We start from the raw sequence: 17,324 nt of genomic DNA on the forward strand, positions 1-17,324 counted from the left end.
GATATTATGAGCGTCCCCTTTGGAACGGGGCGGTGAGTTGCGCCACCAAGCTCTTGCTACTATACTGCCTAATATCCTACCTAGGTAAAACAATGAAAAAAAAAAAAACATGAGCTACCACGCCCAAATTTTCTGATCCCCTATTGCGAACTGTGCTTTTGTACGTCTCCGTCTTTTGTCGTTTCCCTGCTTATCTTCCACTAATCCTCCAGTCGCCTCTTACTAATGTCTATTGCGGACATGTTTGCTTTACCACTGCTCCCACTGAACCCAAGGGCTTAAAGGAGGCCAGTGGTGCCTAAATCGACCGCTGGGTAGACGTCTTCACATTGTAATAAAACATGCTCCGTAGTTTCCCTAGCTTTACCGCAGCAAGCACATGCTTCTTCTTCCTTCTTATATCTCGCTTTATAGGTGCGTGTTCTAAGGCATCCCGATCTCGCGTCGAAAAGTAATGAGCTTCCCTTTGAGTTATCATAAATGGTTTCTTTCCTAATTTCGTTTTTTCCTCTTAAGTAGTTACTCATGGCAGGTTTCTTTTCTATTGCCGCCACCCATGAGATTAATTCAGCCTCTCTGACTTTCCGCTTGACCTTCTTTGTTGCTGTGTTGTCCCCCCTACAGGGCGCATGCTTGCTGGTAAGCTTCCTAGTTCTCTTCCTCCACTGTGAATCAATGTTTTTCCTGTACAGATACCTGAACACTCTCCCAGCCCATTTACTTTCTTCCGTATTCCTCAGCCGTTCTTCATACTCAATTTTACTGCGAGCTTCCCTCACTTCAAAACTAGTCCAGCCCATATCACCCTGCACAGCTTCATTTGTAGTCTTCCCGTGAGCGCCCAATGCGAGGCGACCCACTGACCTTTGGTTCCCGTCGAGTCCTGATTGTACCCCTGATTTATAGCAAACAACCGCATTTCCAAAAGTAAGTCCTGGAACCATTACAGCTTTCCTCATACCTCGGAGGACCTCGTACCTATTGTATCCCCATAGCGCTCTGTGCTTCATTATGGCTGCATTTCTCTTCCCCTTTACTGTTATGGTTTTTTCCTGTGTTTCCATATATCCATTGCCTTCGTTTATCCATATATCAAGGTATTTATAGTCTGTTGCACGAGGTATTTCTTGGCCCTGTATCTCCACTGTCTGTTCACTGTTTTCATTGAATACCATAACACCTGATTTTCTAACACTAAATTTCAAACCTAAATTGTTGCCTTCCTGTCCACAGATATTAGCCAGACGTTGCAAATCACTTTGCTTGTTAGCTAGCAACACAATGTCGTCCGCATAAAATAAACCTGGGAGTTGCTGCTCTATTACTGTACCCGCCTGTTTGTATGAGAGATTAAACCCGATATTACTTCCTTCTAGCGCCCTCTCCATCCTCACCATGTACATCATAAACAGCAGCGGGGATAAAGGGCACCCCTGCCTCAGTCCCTTGTTGATATGAACTTTCTCCTCGCTCCTCATCCCTTCCCATTCAATGCAAACGGTATTTTCTAGGTAAATCTCTCTCAAAAGCTGTAGACAATCGTTACCTAAGCCTCCCCCTTCCAGAATATCCCATAAAATGTTGCGGTCTACGTTGTCATAGGCTCCTGTAATGTCTAAAAAGGCCACATACAACGGTCTGCTTTCTGCTTTTGATATTTCAATACACTGAGTAAGAACAAACAAATTATCATCCAAACGCCTACCTATTCTGAAGCCATTCTGAAGCTCTCCCAAAATGCCATTATTATCTGCCCATGCTTGAAGCTTTAATTTGATTGCCTGCATTGTTAACCTGTATATTACCGATGTAATGGTCAACGAGTGTAATACGAGTGAATTCTGACACCAAGACACAAAGACAAAAGCGCCACCTAGAAAGCGTCAACCCTACATAAATATGCATTCAAAATTCATGACCTAAGATGAACGAGAGCGCATGTGCGACCTCAGAAAAACCAGTTCTTTGTCTTTAATGCAATTGATGGCTTACTAACTGAGTCACCATCGGTAATCGCTGCTGCTTCAACGATAAGTCTGGTACATTCATTAGAATGTACCAGACTGTGCTTGCCCCAAAATGTGGAAGACGCCTTGCGACTTCCACATTTTGGGGCAAATTAGAGAACAGTTTAAGGGCAACAGATTCGTGTCGGACGATGACGTGAAAGAGCCAGTTGCAGATTTGTTGAAGCAGCAACCTAAGGAGTTTTATGAGACGGGAATCACCCGACTCGTTAGTCAATGGGATAAATGTCTAAATGCTTATGGAGACTACATTTAACTTAACTACCCCGTTTGTCATATGTTTGCATTGGCTCACTTTCATTTGACTCGCCCTCGTATATTTTGCAGAAGGGCTTTATATAGGTGCTCTCTGTTGGGACAATCATTTCATTGTAATTACTCACGATACACGACCGGTGCTCCTGCGTAATACATTGGAATAAATGACAGCGTCATTGACATTTTTCACTGGCCGTTGCATATGTACAAAAATGTAAACAAGGTTGTTGAATGACAAAGTTTCATTAATATATTTGTCCTCAACTTGTTCATTTCATGGCCTTTACATTTTTCATATCAGTGGCATGCACTGCTTTGCTGGTTTCGAACTGATATAGTTCGAAGGATCGTGTGATATTTTCTTTACTTGTTAAATAGACAAAAACATGGAAGCATTGATCTCAGTTATTTTGAGCACAATTTATGGCACATACGAGTATATCTTTTTATTAAAAAATACATATATTACTTGTTTTGACAGTGCGTAGAGTTCAAGAACTCGTTTGCAGCATCTTTGGCAATGGCAATGCAATTATTCATGTATTTGATCTCTCGACAAATTGTTTACGAGGAAGCTTTAGCTCGGGCCCAACTCCGACGCGGCCTATTCAAATAAATGTAGAACGCAGAAACGCTTTTCTGAGATAACCCCTGGATCACTTTTAATGGAATTTGTTGAACTTGAGAAAGTTATTTTCTAGTATCTGTTGGGAGCGGAAGTTCAATTTAGGACCTGAATTTTGTTTAAAATATTTTGAAAATTTTGGAAGTTCGAAAAAAAATAGAAGCACAACGTTTACAAACTGAAAGCTCTTCATCAAAAACAGATATCACGGTTCTTCAAACGGCATCTATTATAAGAGTCAAAGAGGACAAATTCGGTATGTCAATTTGTACCTTACGTGAATTAGTTACGTGGTGTACAAGGGTTCTGCAAAAGCCGTATTTCGGTAATGCTAAATTGTTTGAGATTCATTTGTAACATATCAATTTTGTCCGCTGTAGATGTAGTATTTGATGCGATTCACAGAATTGTGATACTATTTTTTATTGTTGAGTTATAGTTTTAAACGTGATAGTTTCGTTTTCTGAAAATTTGAGATTTGTGCCAATTTTTAATAAAAATTGAGAACCTAAATGAGAAATTCGAAACCAGAAGACAGTAGAGTTAAAGTTTTTCTTTTAAATGCAACAAGCCTCATCAAATTTTGTGGAGTGGTTGCCGAGAAAAACTAATTCACCTTCTACGTGTATTTAGATAGGGGCATCCGAGATAAAGCTTCCTCTTAAGGAAGAGGCCAAGCTGCAACGTGAGCCCCCCCCCGAACGAAATTTCTGGCTGCGCCACTGCTGGAGAGGTAACTTCCTGGCGCCTTGGTGTACCCTATCGGGGATCGAGCTGCTGGATGTGGGGTGGTGATTGGCCTAGGCAAAGCATACTGATATCTACTTCTTCTCCGACCAGGCAATGCACCAGGCGACCAGACAAGCCGACACGGCTTGTCTTGCACCTCATGACTATCCCATTGAACTTGCTCAGCAGACTGACCAACCTTCCTGTGGCCCTTGTACCGTCCAATGGAGAGTCAATGTGAATCAAAGACCCCAAAATGCATTCAAGAAGAACTTCAGAAGGCGACACCCCACTACCAACTGATTACCGAAGTACGGCAGTTTGGTCGCGGTGGCATTCTCTGCTCTTCGACAGGCCAGGCCTGTATCACTGGCCTTCTCAAATGTACAGCGTTCGCCTCACATCCGGTGAGCTTCTTCATTCCTGCTCACTTAGCTTGTGTTGAAGGACTAGTTCGTGGGGACGACTCTATTCTTTCCCCTTCAGAAATTTTAGACGTGTTTTCTGTCGCCGGAGCCGTGTCCGTATTTCGTTGCCCTCGCTTATCTAAGAACAAGAAGATCCCCGCAGAATCAGTCATTGTTACGTTCTTTGGAACAACTAGTCCGACAGAGATTAAGGCGTGGCCATTCATTTACCGGATTGAATCGCTATCTCCTCGCCCCCTTCATTGTATTAGGTGTTGGCGATTGGTGTTTTAATGAGGAGAAAATCACGAATTAAAAGTTTGTTCATCACAGGAAGAACGGTGTTGTCTCTGCAGTGGTTCTCACTCAGCTGACCATACTAACTGCCCTGCGAGAGCACAGGAATTACAAATTTTAGAAATAATTTAACAAAAGAGATGCTCAAGACGGAAGCCCGTTCTATCATTGCGGAGCGATCTCGCGGGTATGTCGGTGCAGCAAATCGACTATCTCATGCAATTGACTCATCTGTTCCTGATGTCATAGCTTCGACAGTAGAGAGGGCAATGCAGAAGGCAATGGAAAATCTATTTGTGAGCCTATCGGAGTCGTTAGCACAAATGGTTATCACCCAAATTGCTCAACTCCTTCAGGTGGTTGCCCGCCCTACCATGGCCTCTAAGCTTCCAGTGCCTTCAAATGCGAATGACGCAGAAACATCGAACCCAGACCCTTCTAAAATTCGACCTAACGAGACCTCTCCTCTGCATCATGCAAAACAGGAATCAGATTGGAGCTCAGATTGTGGCTAGCAAGAAACACGCATGGAGATTGACTCCTGTGCTCGTAAACGCCGCGCATCTCTTGTCGCGCAGAGATCTGCAATGACACATAACATGAAGACTAAAAAGGGCCAGAAGGAGAATATTTCCAAAAAATATTTTTTGAAGGGTAGCATCCTCGACAAGGCAGTTTCTGCTGCCGGTCTTAGCACAACATAGGTACGCTAAAAGTTTTACAGTGAAATTGCCGTTCCACCTATTCCGCTGCTATTGATGCCAACACTCACCTGATATCATTGCATTGCGAGAAACCTGGTTATCAGCAGAAAAGGCATTTTATCTAAAAAGTTAGCAGACATTTCGTCTAGACTGTCCCTCTTGTGGTGGCGGCTTAGCTATCTTTATCTCTTCAAAAATTGCGCACCGGGCTAAAATGGCTTACCAGCTTATGACATCAGAAAACGAAATTCTAGCTATAGACATTTGTATTTCAGGCCTCATCCCTCTGACTTTAGTTAATGTTTATTTCCCCGGAGGTATCCTGAATACTAGTGTCCTAGATACAGTAATTACGTCCTGCAGAAAAGAAATCATTTATGCCGGAGACTTTAACTCCCAGCATACTTTGCGGAGGTAGAAGACCGATTCGTGTGGCAAACGTTTTTGGGAATGGGCTGCCAACAATAATTTATCATGCATTAACGCACAAACATCCACATTTATTTGTAATAAGTCACTTCTCGCAATAGACCTCACTTTCGCTAGTTCTAACTTGTCTATCTCCTCTTGGTCTGCTGTAAACTCGGGGCACAAGCAGTGACCATCTTCCTATTCTTTTTGAGCTCGTATGCCCATTGACTCAATTTACTGTGCATTCAAATACTTTTGTTAACTTCAGCACATTCAAAAAAGGTCTTACACATGGCTTTATCGAATCAACAATTGAGTAATGAAGAAGAAAAGGCCTAAATTTGTAGCATGTTTTGAAAGTGTCTGTAAAAAAAATCTCAACTCACCGTGCACTCCACTAAAAGTGGGTCTTCTAACCCTTGGTGGAAGGCAGAGTGCACATGCGATTACAGGATAAAAAAAGCTAGTGTTGTAAAAGCTACTTCATAACCAGCGTCCTAGTAATCGGAAAGACTAAGTTCGCGGCAGCAATATTTAAAAGATCAGTTGCAAATGCGAAAGACAACTTTGATTGTGAGCACTTCGAATTTCTTCCAAAGGCTAACAATAAAAAAAGCACTTTTTTCGATTTCTGAGAAATAAAAAGGTCTTTCCGACACAAATAAACATATACTGTGTACGTTCCAACACCTTGCGAATTGGCCAAAGCACTGGAAGATACTGTTAAAGGTCTAGAATGTCGCTTTAAGTTGATTTTGCCCAATCGCGCTACGCCGCCTACTCATGGTGAAAACTTCGAAGAAGTTACGATTTCGAAGCTTCAAAATGCATTAAGCCAGCTGCCTATTTCGGTGCCAGGCCCCGATGGCATTACTACGGCAATAATACAAACTTTATTTAAGATATCATCGCACGCATTAACCATGGTAAACCATTCTATTAAAAATTCGTGGATTCCCCCAGAATGGAGACTTGAAAAAGTAATCCTATTATCCTTGCCCTCAAGTTTTTGTACAAAAACTATTGGACCCATCAAATGTTCACGTATGCGAGGTCGCCTTACTAAATTCCTCGGTTCAATTTGCTAAAATTGAGTTTGATGATATTTTGCCAAATAATACGAAACATCTTCCCTATCAATATCTGAATAGTGTTTTGGAAGACCACCTGGCACACCTGGACACAAGAACCGTTATAGAAACTGATGCTTCCGTCTGTGAAGAAAAGGCAGATGTGGGCATTGTATAACCGCATCTAAATTGGTCTTTCTTGATTCGGCTAGCTGACTTCACGCCTATCTTTCAGGCGGAATCACAATCTTAGCTTTACGGAAAATACCATCATCTCTGTCATCAGCCGTAATCGTAATTGATTCAGCCTGTCTGTCTGCTCTTCGTTATCCGCACCCAAATTGTCAGATTCATTAGAAACTTTCTATTCCCTTCTCCAAAGACACTTACGTCTCGTTCGTTTAGTGTGTGTGCCAGTCCACAAAGGTCTAGCTTTATACGGATATGCAGATGCACTAGCACCCCACGATGGTCGTATAATCCCCATTTTACTTACCACTGTTTTCATCACTGTGGCGCGATCAAGAAAACATACTACTACAAATAACTTCGCGCAATTATCGTTGGCAAAGTCTGATTTCCCGCATCTTAGTTTTCCTTGGAACATCAAATGGTGCTCCTCTAGAAAAATTGAAGTAACGGTTACAAGATTACGGTGCTGAGTCTCCCCATTGAACTTTTACCTCCGCAGGTCTGGTCTGGCTATATCGCCTTTGTGCTCTTTACGCAATGAGAGTGAATCTCTGGAGCACTTCTTTTTGACATTCCGCGGTTTTATTATTCAATGGAAAGGATTTCTAGAAGAACTCTTCCAAAAGCTTGGCTTGAATTTGACTCTTCCTGTAACTCTTTCCTTTGGGGCTACCGTACGTGGTCACAGTCACATGAACGTTTGTGAAGCCCCCTGCATTTTTCGGCGTGAGACAAAACGAATTGCAGGTTAGAATTCTTCTAAATACTTATTATGCTCACAAAATTTACAAAATATCTAGATAATTGATTATTCATACCTGTAACAGTAGACACCTTAAACCCCAATTGCAAGATACTTATTTCATTTCACCCTAATTTATTAAAAAAGATGCTAACAGTTCCTTCACCGCCCGATTCATGGCTGATCCCCCAGAGTGGGTTGCGCTATTTCACGATGGAACAAGAAGAAGAACGAGAAAGTCACGCTCCAAGTGATTGCACTTCCCAAAACGAGCGATATGCTGCCTCTGTGATGGAAACCGTCCGGTTGATTACTCGAACTGTTCAGTCCGGGCCCAAGAAGAACAGGTACTCGAAGTTATGGCCAAAGTCGTTGCTCTAGAAGAGAAGCTATAAATGTTGTAAAATAAAGAACAGTTGGCTATGTTGCAGTTGCAGCTAGGTCGTCTACAGTACCTGACCTATCTCTTACTGCTGCCATAGGAAATGCTGTTCAAAAGGTCGTGGCTAAGGCATCATCTGTTGGTGAACCTTGGTGAGATCATCGCGTGGGCTATTTCTTCTCAGATTAATACGCTAATGCAAGCTACTGGTCTATGCTTTGTTGCAAATGAGCTCATAGGTTTGGAGCAATAGTGTAGCGTTGGAAAGAAGGAGACAACTATCACTGGTGATGTTAAGCGTTTACTAGTTCCGCTCCCGCTCACTCTGCTTCTGACAATCACATTGTACAAGATTCGGAATTGAAAGACGCAGACCAATAACGCTCGGGCTCAAGAAAGAGCTATGTCGACTATCAATGAGGATTCTTCCTCATTTCGCAATTCGAAATCTAAAAAATGCCAGCCTAAGTTTACTTTGAAGTAAAGTGAATCAAAGACGTCTTTTACGACTGCACCATCATCATAGGATCGTTAAAGTACTTCAGTTGAACTGCCGCTCAATATTATCAGCGTCTATAGATCTGTTTTCTCTTACTAACCAACTTAATCCAGATATAATAATACAGAAAACTTGGTTCACAACGGAAAAAAATTTCCATTTAAGATTATACAGATCTTTTCGGCTAGACCGCCCTACAAGAGGTGGTGGACCAATTAAATTTATTTCTGCTGAATTGTGTCGTAAAGCTAAAATTATAGTTTAACTGATTGATCCTGAGTGCGAAATTCTAGCTATAGAACTCATTCTTCCTGGATGTTGTACACTTTATATCGTAAATACTTATTTTCCTTCCGGCGTGCACGACACTAGCTTTTTTGACAGTGTTCTAGCTAGCTGTGGGCGTGATCTGTTTCTTACTGGGGATTTGAATTCGCATCATTACATGGGGTTTAAATACAGATTCGTGTGGTAACTGCTTGTCGAATTGCAACCGCTTGTGGACCTTGTGAAAATTCTGCATCAACAACAATTGTGCATGGCCAGAATCAGTCTGCAATCGATCTCACATTCCCCAGTCGTAGTTTCTCTGTGTCTTCACGGTCGACTGTTGATTATGCCTCTAATGGTGATCATCTGCCACTATTCTTTGAAATAACCTGCTCTATTACAACTACGGATAACCAAGTTGGAACTTTTGTAAACTACAATCCCTTCAAGGAGTATTCGCGGTCTGTGCTTTCGTACCTGTTAGATGCTTCCAATGAACAAAAAAAAATTATTTGTTCTGCCATTGGAAGTTCTAGCAAGCAGCCGGAATTTGCAGTTCGATCTTGTAACGGTTACTCCTACAGCCCTTGGTGGAATGCCGACTGTTCTCGTGATTATAAAAGAAGGAAAGCAGCCTGGAAAATGTTGTTATATAACCAGTGTTCCAAAAATTTGAGTGATTATAAATTCTACAGAACTGTTTTTAGACATAGTTTCTAAAGTAAAAGACGACTATGATTGCAAACATTTCGATTATTTATCAAAATCTGAAAACAAGAGTGCACTTTTTCAATTTTCTTCGTAGCATAAAGATAGTTCCGCGACAAGTAACATTGACTCGATGGTGTTCACTGGAGAAGAAATGACACAAATGATAGAAGAAATCCAAAATGCTTTAGAAAGTCGATTCACTTCCTTGTTATCCCCCTGTACCAAGTTACGAATCCGTTCAGATGACTTTAGACAGATCACTATGCTGGAACTGGCAACGGCAGTGGAAAGTCTGCCACATTACGCCCCTAGTGCAGATGGAGTAACGAAAAAAATGTCAAAAATTTTATTCAAGGAGTCTCCCGATGACCTTTTAGACATGATAGACTATTATATAAAATTTTTGTGGATACCTTCCAGTTGGAAATTCGCTAAACTTATTCCGGTTCTTAAAAATGATGATGACGGATTCTGCTGGACAATATTGGACTAATTGCCCTAACCTCTAATATAATTAAATTAAAAGAGGATTCTGTATGGTAGTGTTATAAAATTAGCAGAAAACAAAGATGCACTCAGCCCTTGTCCTATTTGGCATGCTCATGTGGACCTGGAAAGCCGGATGAAACTAGCATGAGGCCAGAGACAGATTGCAGCTCTAGTGACTTTAGATACATCAAAAACCTATGACAGTGTAGAAAATGAATTATTATTGGATCGATTAACTAACCTTGCTTTACCAAAATATATAATAAAATGGTTTAATGAATTTCTAACTGACAGATAATTTTATTGCTCTGTGAAAAGATGTTCTTCAAGCAGACATCGACAGTCGCGTGGGGTTCCACAAGGAGCTGTCACTTCACATTTACCAACATATTACTAAGCTTTATACCTTGTAATATTGTCATATACACATATGTATATGCAGATGACATTGCATTCTTTGCATCAGATAATGACATCCACTCTTCATGTAGTCGATTGCAAACATACGTGTGCGCTATAGAAACCTCGTTAGAGAACATTCGTCTCTCTTTAACGTCAGAAATGCTCAATTATAGTTTTTCTTATAATGAATCCAATACATACCATAGGTGGACTCGGTAAAGCACCTTGGAATAATATACCATAAGCTGCTTAGTTGGTGCAAGCACACTGAATATATAAATTAAAAAAGCCGGCAGATCCCACGCCGTGGGAATCGACGTTATGCGAAGCAGTGTGCGGGGAGCCCACCAAGTTAACGAAATGACCATGAGAGCACCAAGACGTAGGATGGATGGATGGATGGGTGGATGGATGGGTGGATGGAGTGATGGATGGACGGACGGACGGACGGACGGATGGACGGATGGACGGATGGATGGATGGATGGATGGATGGATGGATGGATGGATGGATGGCTGACTCGATGGGGGTGTGTGTGGATGAATGTGTGTGTGTGTGTGTGCGCGCGCGTGCGTGTGTGCGGATGGATATGGATGTGTGTGTGTGTGGATGGATGGATGCTGTCAAAGTTGCAAATGTTCGCTAAAAAATGCCTCGCATCTAAGAGGAGTGTGCGCTGTTGGAATGCTAAGTCTTGGCAACAGTCGATCGGAGATACGGAGACACAATCTTGTGACGATTTAGAAAATGTACGTACGGCCGATTTTGGAATTTCGATGCGTTCTATATTCAGGAGCGCTGGCACATGAATTACATCCCCTCGTTTTCTGTAACGCGCAGCTTTACACGTGTACCTTGGTTTACCAAAGTTCGTAGCCAAGAATGTACCCTACCTAGAAGCACGCTTACCATCTCTTTTCTGTAGATTTCGGCTAGTAACTGTCCAAACGTTCTTAAAGATGTATGAATCCCCTATAAAATTACAGATCGTTTTTATATCTCCGCCTGTAATATTTTTTCAATCTTCCTGGCCGTGGTTCCACACTCCTCAGGTCGTCTTCGTACAAGCAATTGTAAGTCCCCTAGATCTACGGTTATGTGAGGTCCCTCCTATTGGCAGCGAGAGAGGGAATCTCCAGATTAATTGACGACAGATATCCAAATAATGCGAAGCACCTTTCTTGCAATATATTAAATGGGCTGTTACAAAATCATTTATTGGAGCTAAAAATGAACGCTGTCATAACGACAGATGCATTGCAACCACAAAAAAAAAAAAAAAAAAAACGGGAATTGGAATTCCCCGGTTTTGGGCTTTTCGACGACTGGATGACATCATCTTCGAGCATTTTCTTGACTTGCTGCTGCATTGCTTCACGCTCTTTTTCAGCCACGCGATAAGGATGCTGCCGGATGGGTATTGCTGTTTCCTTCGTAATGATGCGGTGTTTCGTCAGTGGCGTTTGGCGCACTCGGGACGTTGTAGAGAAGCAGTCCTTAAAATGGTCAAGCAGTTCTCTGAGCCTTTGTTTCTGTTGCGGCGCTAAACCTGGGTCAACGTCAACGACGGGTGTAGGTGTAGGTGGCATCGTATCGGTGGTTGATTCCTCTTTTACAGCAAAGCAGTGTTGGACGTGGTCAATTTCGTCAACGTATGCCACAGCGGTGCCTTTACTGATGTGCCGGCGTTCGCTGGTAAAATTTGTCAGTAGTACCTCTGTGCGACCGCCGGTTAGGCTGACGATAGGACGAGGAAGACCACGAAGTGATCCTGTTGCTGAGTGTTGTTCTCCGTCACCAGCATTTTGTGGTAATTCTCGCTTTCTTCCGGGGAACACTGTTCCCTGCTCGACGGGAATGGAAGTGGAGCCACCCGCACTCCCACCTGATGTTGCGACGCCTGCGTCGACAGCCTCAAGGAAGCGGAACAGCCTCTCGAGCGACAGCGAGGCTACCCTGATAGACTCGACCGAGAGCGACGACAGCTGCGACGACGACTACGTGACTGTCCTGAGTCAGAAAGCAAAGCGGCGGATGCTTAGGGCCTCTGTGGACACATCTACTATGAGGACTCCGCAGAGTTCGCCGAAGTACACCATCCTTTTCTTACCTGTGCTACCCTCCGACAACATGAGGTTCCTCAACAGGCAAGTTGCATCGGTTGAACTCGAGAGACTGTTGCCAAATGGCATTGAAGACGTACGAGTCAACCCTCGGAAGAATGTTGTCGCGGTAGACGTCGCCCATGCGTCGGCGTTAGATTCTCTGCGAGCTGTCACTGTTCTCGGTGGCATGAACGTCCGTACCACCATCCCCATGGGAAAAGAGGCTACTACAGGCGTCATATATGACATTGATGCGGCCATCTCAGGCGAGGATTTACCGCTTTTGATAAAGCCTGCCAATCATGGGACCCACATACTGCAGGTGGCCCGTCTCGGAACTTCCAGATGCGTAAAAATTGTCTTTAAAGGTGACTGCCTTCCATCGCATGTGAAGGTAGGTCATTTCCGACATGCTGTCCGGCCCTTTGTTCCCAAGCCGCTTCAGTGCAGAAACTGCCAGAAATTCGGTCACGTGAGCGCCGTCTGTGGAAAGTCTGCTATATGTTCCCGCTGTGCAGCACAACACTCTGCAGGCAACTGCCAGGCAAAAACTTATAAGTGTCCGAACTGTCAAGGGCTCCACGATGCCTCATCAAAGGAATGTCCTAGAGTTAAGCGAGAACTCTCCATCTTGAAGAAAATGGTGAGGGACCGGTAGACTCATCGTGAAGCAGCTGCTGACGTCAGGCGACGTCGTTCTCGTCGCAGACGCTCATCAAGGAATTCTGCTCTCCGCACAAAGAATACGCGTGCCGCAAAGCCTCTTGCTGTTGAATCTGCTCCAACCCCAGTGCAGAATGTGTCCAAACCGCGTGTAGATAACGGAACAGCTGAAAAGAATGCCGTGGATGAAGAATGGCCACCACTGCCAAGGATAAGCCCTGTGGAAAAGCCCCAACAAGGAGAGGCACCACAATGCTCCACCCCTCACCCAGATGAGCTAACAAAGCATGACCGCCGAATTGTAACAATGCTGAAGTCTTTGATAAATGCGATTCGCACGCTTGTGGGCAACTCGAATACGCCAACAGCTCGAAGCGCAGTGCAAGTGTTGGATGCCCTGAGCCCAGTGCTTGCAAATCTTGCGTAAGCACAATGGCTCTTCCACTGCTTTCACTCCGTGATGAAGTGCGTAGCGCGACGATCTTCCAGTGGAATGCCAAAGGACTTAAATCACGGATTTCATGTTTCCGCCAATACGTTAATTTTTAGGAACCGATTTCCTGTAGTGGTAATATGTGAACCGAACGTGTCAAAAGCGCTAAGACTCTCTGGATACGAAACATTTATGGCGTCGACGTGCGGGCAATCCTGCAAAGTAATTGTTTACATCCGTACAGAACTGACTTACATTCACCACTCGATGCAGCCTCATGATGGAAACCAATACGTGTGTCTCCGCATTACAAAGAATAAAGTGGCCTTCACCCTTATCGGCGCCTACATCTCCCCATATAGTCGGTTCGACGGCGACCGACTGCGAGACATCCTGACGGCGACTTCTGGACCCTGGATTATCACGGGAGACTTTAATGTTCATCACTTGGCTTGGGGAAGCTCCAGAATAGGTTCCAGGGGCCGGAAACTTGTGGAATTTGCTTCCGACCATGAACTCAGCATTATGAACGATGGCAGTCCGACGTACTTGCGTGGTTCGAACTATAGCAGCTGCTTAGATTTAACTTTGGTGTCACGGCAACTTGGTCAAAATGTTCGATGGTTCTCTGACATCGAGACTCATGGCAGTGACCATATTCCCACCTACTTAAGTATCACTGGATTTCGAAGCTTCTCCTTTTCTACTTCCCGACAAGTATATATAAGGTGGTCAACATATAAGACAAAGGTGGAAGAGGCATGCAAAGGAGGATTTACCGGCACCATTGAGAACCTTATTACAAGTTTACTGGAATCGTCTAAGTACACATTTACATCCGCTAAAGAACGTACGGATTTCGACATGGAACTTGAGCGACTTCGAACGATTCGCAGAAGGGCCGAGAGGCGATACAGGCGCACGAAGTCAATTCATGACCTTAGAGTCGCTCGACGTATACAGAAGAAAATCCAACGTCGTATGGACAGGCTGGAGGAACAACGGTGGAAGACTTTCTGCGAATCACTTGACCCCCGCAAGCCACTGTCTATCATATGGAGGACGTTGCGCGACCTTGGCTCGTCTCCACAGCAACGACACCCGTTCTCAGCCCTAGCCCTCCATCAAGGCCGCTCACAGGTCGATATAGCCGAAGATTTCTGTGTAAAGATTGCGGGCAGTGTGGTCACCATCAATAGCGAAATTCTGGGTGAGGTTCCTGCGACACGCTTCCCAGAGTTGAATGTGGCCTTCTCACTTGAGGAATTGGACGCTGCTCTGGCCACATGCAGGCGCTCATCGTCGCCAGGACCAGACGGCATCACCTACGCTGCTTTAGGCCACCTAGGTGAAGATGGCCGAAGCAGACTTCTGGAATGCTATAACCAGTCATGGAATGATGGCGTCGTTCCTGAGCGGAGGAAGTCCAGCCGCTTGATACCACTCCTGAAGCCGGGAAAGTCGCCACTTGACCTAGCGTCCTACCGACCCATTGCGCTGTCCAGCTGTGTTGGGAAGGTCATGGAAAGAATGATTCTCACCCGCCTAGAGTGGTATTTTGAGCGCCACAACGTATACCCCGAGGCCATGGCTGGTTTTAGAAGAGGCCGTTCCTCTACTGACAACGTCATCGACCTCGTCACGTCTGTACAACGAGAAAAACACCAAGCGTATATCGGTTGCACTATTCCTCGACGTGAAAAGCGCCTATGATAATGTAACGCATGGAGCCATCATAGATGCCCTGGAAAATAATGGAATTGGTGGACGCATTTTTCGGTGGATTCGGAGCTATCTATTCCAAAGATCCTTCTTTGTGCACAGTGCAGATGGCCGAACCGCTGACCATTACACTTGCCGTGGCGTCCCTAAGGGTGGGGTTCTTAGCCCCACTTTATTCAACCTTGCAATCCTTGGACTTGCCGACGTTCTACCACATACAGTAAACTGTTCCATATATGCTGACGACATATGCATATGGGCCTCGGCAGTTACGCGTCTCCAGGTGCGTGCACGGCTCCAAAAAGCAGTGTCCCTAACATCATCGTACCTGCGTGCTCAAGGCCTCAACATTTCGACCGAGAAGTGCGCCTTAGTCGCTTTTACCCACAAGCCCATTACCTGGTACCCCATTTCTATTGACCACCAACCAATTTCCTACGCAAAAACTCACCGATTCCTAGGCGTTATTATAGACAGAGACCTTTCATGGAGCCCCCACAGCTCATACTTGAAGAAGAGGCTTACTTCTGTCTCCCATATACTAAGGTTTCCTGCCGGTAAAACGTGGGGCACATCCGTGGCATCTATGCTTCAACTATACAGGACGCTCTTCCTGGGATACTTGCGATACAGCACACCAGTGCTGTCCAATGCTAACAAAACTAATATCCATGTCCTACAGAGCATTCAAGGCCAAGCCCTTCGAACATGTCTGGGGCTACCTTGAAATGCTTCAACTGTGGCAACAATTGCCACCGCGGGAGACTACCCAATATTGACCTATATAGCTATCGACGCACTCCGGGCGCATGTTCGCCATATATCCAGAGTGCCTGACCACCATCTCGCTCGCTTGCCTGAGAAAAGACCCAAGGCAGCGTTCTCCAGATCAATTGCGGCTAACCGGCACTCTTTGTCTTTGAGGCACTCACCCGCAACAAGAACGCCATCCCCTATGTGGTGCTTGAAAAAGCCTCCTGTGTACCTTGCTGTTCCAGGAATAGTGAAGAAAGCTAGCCTGACCACCGCGGCTCTCAAGCAGATCACATTGGAACTTTTGCATCGTTCATACGCTAACCGAATCCATGTTTACACGGATGGTTCCGTCTCGGAAAATTCTACGGGTGCCGTTGTCCTACCATCTCAATCGGTCGTCATCAAGTTTAAGACTTCACACGTAACGACATCTACAGGTTCCGAACTGGCTGCTCTTCGCGCTGCTGTCGAATATATTGAAAAAGAACCACCCAACAAATGGGCTTATTTTGTGACTCGAAAGCAGCCCTCCAGAGCTTGCGAAGTTTACGACGTGGCAATTATGAACAGCTGGTGTCACAAATGGACGAAACCTGCCATTGTGCTTCTGAACGAGGACATGATATCATATTTCAGTGGCTGCCGGGACATTGTGGCATGGTTGGTAATCACCTCGCCGATGACTCTGCCCGACGTGCCCAGGCTGGCTCACCGACACTCCTTATACCTTTATCGAGAGTCGACGCTGCAAGAGAGCTTCGTAGCCTCGCTCGTACCATCACGTTAAGTTACTGGCATACACCACAGAACTCTAAGTGTCGTTTATACAGCCTCGACCCATCACTGAAACCTAAATTACCAGCGAATCTTCCACGACATGACGCAACACTGCTGTGTCGGCTGTGGGTAGGAGTAGCATTCACCAACTCCTGCAGCTATCGTATTGGAATGGCGGATTCACCAATGTGCGCTAAGTGCAAGTGTGAAGAGACCATCAGTCACCTTCTGTGCCACTGTTCTCGCTTCGATAATCAACGTGAGACTCTCCAGTGTGCCTTGAATAGACTGGATGACAGGCCATTTACGGAAGCGAAGATCTTGGGAGCCTTGCCCCAAAGTTCATTAGCGCAGAAAGCAGTTCGAGCGCTTTTTCACTACCTGAAGGCAACAGACTTGAGTGCCCGACTATAGACATCCTACACCTAAGTTCTCTCTCTCTCTCTTTCACTCCCCATTCCCCTCCCCACGTGTAGGGTAGCAAACTGGACTCAATCTAGTTAACCTCCCTGCCTTTCCTTCTTCCCTTCTCTCTATCTCTAGGCTGACGATACCCCGAGCGATGGCAACACCTTGATGAAACAGAAGTGCAGTTAGTTGTTCAGCTACACCGTCCTTGTTAAATTGTTCTCCGCAACTTACGGAGACAAGAC

The 17,324-nt window shown here is 44.7% G+C and overlaps 1 protein-coding gene across 1 annotated transcript in view; it reads left to right on the plus strand.

Annotated features, from left to right (window-relative positions):
* Positions 1–3,692: 3,692 nt before the first annotated feature.
* Positions 3,693–17,324, plus strand: part of LOC126520892 (scoloptoxin SSD14-like) — a 97,628-nt gene continuing 83,996 nt past the window's right edge. The window contains exon 1 of the mRNA XM_050169693.2: positions 3,693–4,046. The gene's annotated coding sequence lies outside the window, so the exon portion shown is untranslated. The remainder of the gene's footprint in view (positions 4,047–17,324) is intronic.

The sequence above is a fragment of the Dermacentor andersoni genome, chromosome 3 (assembly GCF_023375885.2).
Source record: "Dermacentor andersoni chromosome 3, qqDerAnde1_hic_scaffold, whole genome shotgun sequence".
NCBI lineage: Eukaryota > Metazoa > Arthropoda > Arachnida > Ixodida > Ixodidae > Dermacentor > Dermacentor andersoni.